We start from the raw sequence: 3,493 nt of genomic DNA, 5'->3' as shown, positions 1-3,493 counted from the left end.
TAACCGAGCATCATGGTTGGTCGAGTCCCTCGAGGCCATGGTGATTCGGAGGCCGAACAGGACGGGAATCACAAGGAGTTGTGATCGGCAAGAGTTGTCTACCTTTTAGGCTTAGTGTGATTGGTCGAGTCCCTCGAGGTTACACTAAGACGCTGATTGGATCCTGATACCCACTAGAAGTCTGCCGGAGACTTCCGTTTCACGTGCTGAGGGTGTCGCGTGACTCGTTAGTAAAATAGTGGGAGCATATTAAGATAGAAGTCCATATCTTGATAGTTTATTTCTTGCAAAATCTGCATGTTATTCATTTTTGCTACATCTTTATTTTCAGAAAATATCGCTTTCAAATCCCTTACGTGGCATACTTGATGTCAACCGCCTCACTGGTCCAAATTATACGGATTGGCTCCGTAACTTGAGAATTGTTCTCACAGCGGAGAAAATCGTGTACGTCCTTGATACAGTGATGCCTACGCCCGAAGAAGGGGCAAGCGAGGATGAGATCGCTCGCTACGTGAAGTATATTGATGACTCCACTCTTGCTCAGTGCTATATGTTGGGCTCTATGACTCCAGAGTTACAGAGACAACATGAAAAGATGGATGCCAGATCCATTCTCCTACATATCCGTAAATTGTTTGAGGAACAGGGAAGGACTCAACGATATGAGATATCCAAGAGCCTTTTCCGCGCTAGGATGACTGAGGGGACACCGGTTCAGAACCATGTCCTAAAGATGATTGAGTGGATAGAGAAACTCACAGGTCTAGGAATGGTCCTAGAGGATAACTTGTGTGTGGACATTGTGCTTCAGTCCCTACCAGATTCCTTTTCACAGTTCATAATGAACTTTAATATGAACAAGCTTGAGGTGACTCTCCCAGAGCTCCTCAATATGTTGAGGGAGGCAGAGAGTACTATTAAGAAAGAGAAGCCAGTTCTCTACACTGGTGAGACCAGAAAGAAAAGGAAAGCAGAAAGGTCCCTTAAGAAGGGAAAGGGCAAGGGCAAACAAGGTAAAGCAAAGGTTGCTAAGAAAGACCCAACAAAGGACAAAGGCCAGTGCTTCCACTGTGGTAAAGATGGGCACTGGAAGAGAAACTGCAAAGAGTACCTTGCAGAAAGGGCGAAACAAAAGCTTGATGAAGCTTCAGGTACATTCATGATCAGTCTCCATTTGTCAGACTCTTATGATAACACATGGGTATTAGATACCGGTAGTGCTTATCATATATGCAATTCGTTGCAGGTTTTGGCAAGGCCTAGGAGACTAGAGAGAGGCGAGATGGACCTCAAGATGGGTAATGGAGCAAAAGTTGCTGTATTAGCTGTTGGCGAGGTCGCCCTACATCTGCCTAGTGGAGCTTTTATTGCATTAGATGCATGTTATTTTGTTCCTTCTATTATCAAAAACATTATCTCCATTTCATGTTTAACAGTTAGTGGATATAAATTTGTTTTTGAGAACAATGGTTGTTCGATATTATTAGATGATAAGATCATCACGAAAGGAACATTGCATAATGGTTTATTTATGTTAGACACCACTCCACATATCATGAATATAAATGTGTCCAAAAGGAAACGAGATGAGTTGAACAGTGCATACCTGTGGCATTGTAGGCTAGGTCACATCCATGAAAGAAGGATTCAAAAGTTGCTAAATGATGGATATCTAGATCCATTCGACTATGTGTCATATGCAACTTGTGAGCCTTGCATTCGTGGAAAACTGACCAACTCTCCATTTAGTGGAACTGGAGAGAGAGCCACTGAGTTGTTGGAACTCATACATAGTGATGTATGTGGACCCATGTCAACTCATGCCATTGGAGGTTACTCCTACTTCATTACATTTACTGATGATTTCTCAAGGTATGGATATGTGTACTTAATGAAGTACAAGTCCGAGGCCTTTGAGAAATTCAGAGAGTATAAGAATGAGGTGGAGAACCAGACTGGAAAGAGTATCAAAACTCTTCGATCAGATCGAGGAGGTGAGTACTTAAGTACAGAGTTTACTCACTTCCTCAAGGACCATGGGATATTATCCCAATGGACACCTCCTTATACACCTCAGCTCAATGGTGTCTCTGAAAGGAGAAATCGTACATTATTAGATATGGTACGGTCCATGATGAGTTTCGCTGACCTACCCATCTCATTCTGGGGATATGCCCTAGAAACCGCAGCTTACCTTCTGAACAGAGTTCCAACTAAGTCGGTGGTGTCTACACCATATGAGATATGGAAAGGGAAGAAGCCTGATCTTAAAGTAGTTAAGATTTGGGGCTGCTCTGCCCATGTTAAAAGACACAACCCCGATAAGTTAGAATCAAGGACAGAGCGATGCAAATTTGTGGGATACCCCAAGGAAACTTGTGGGTATTATTTCTATCATCTCGAGGACCAAAAGGTCTTTGTAGCTAAGAGAGCAGTGTTCCTTGAGAAGGAACACATTCTTGGCGGAGACAGTGGGAGAATGATAGAGTTGAGCGAAGTTAGGGAACCAAGCTCAAGCACCACTCTACAGCCCGAGTCTGTTCAGGTATCTAATACACAAGTTTCAACTTTACGCAGGTCTGATAGAGTATCCCATTCTCCTGAGAGATATGTGGGACATATTAGAGCAGAGGATGTAGAGGATATTGATCCTCAGACCTACGAGGAGGCTATTATGAGTATAGACTCCGGGAAGTGGAAAGAAGCCATGAATTCTGAGATGGATTCTATGTACTCCAATAAGGTTTGGAACCTAGTTGATGCACCCGAAGGTATTGTACCCATCGGTTGCAAGTGGATCTTTAAGAAAAAGATCGGAGTAGATGGAAAGGTAGAGACCTATAAAGCAAGGCTAGTGGCTAAGGGGTATCGTCAAAGGCAAGGTGTTGACTACGACGAAACTTTCTCACCCGTAGCAATGCTAAAATCCATCAGAATTCTATTGGCTATTGCAGCACACTATGATTATGAGATCTGGCAGATGGATGTGAAAACCGCATTCCTCAACGGGAACCTGGAGGAGGAGGTGTATATGATGCAACCTGAGGGATTCGTGTCCAAGAACTGCCCAGATAAGGTGTATAGGTTGCTTAGATCCATTTATGGACTAAAGCAAGCTTCCCGAAGTTGGAACATAAGATTTGATGAGGCAATCAGATCTTATGACTTCGTTAAGAACGAAGATGAGCCTTGTGTATACAGAAAGGTAAGTGGGAGCGCTATTAGCTTTTTGGTGTTATATGTGGATGACATCCTCATCATTGGGAATGACATAGGAATGCTATCCACAATAAAGGCTTGGTTATCTAGACACTTCTCCATGAAGGACTTAGGAGAAGCATCTTATATCTTGGGGATTAGAATCTATAGAGATAGATCCAAAAGGATGCTTGGCTTGTCCCAGTCCAAGTACATAGAAACTATTGTCAAAAGGTTTGGCATGGAAAATTCCAAAAGAGGTCTCATACCGATGAGACATGGGATATCGCTT

This window comes from Musa acuminata, chromosome BXJ3-9, assembly GCF_036884655.1.
Source record: "Musa acuminata AAA Group cultivar baxijiao chromosome BXJ3-9, Cavendish_Baxijiao_AAA, whole genome shotgun sequence".
Taxonomy (NCBI): domain Eukaryota; kingdom Viridiplantae; phylum Streptophyta; class Magnoliopsida; order Zingiberales; family Musaceae; genus Musa; species Musa acuminata.
This window is presented reverse-complemented; position numbering follows the sequence as displayed.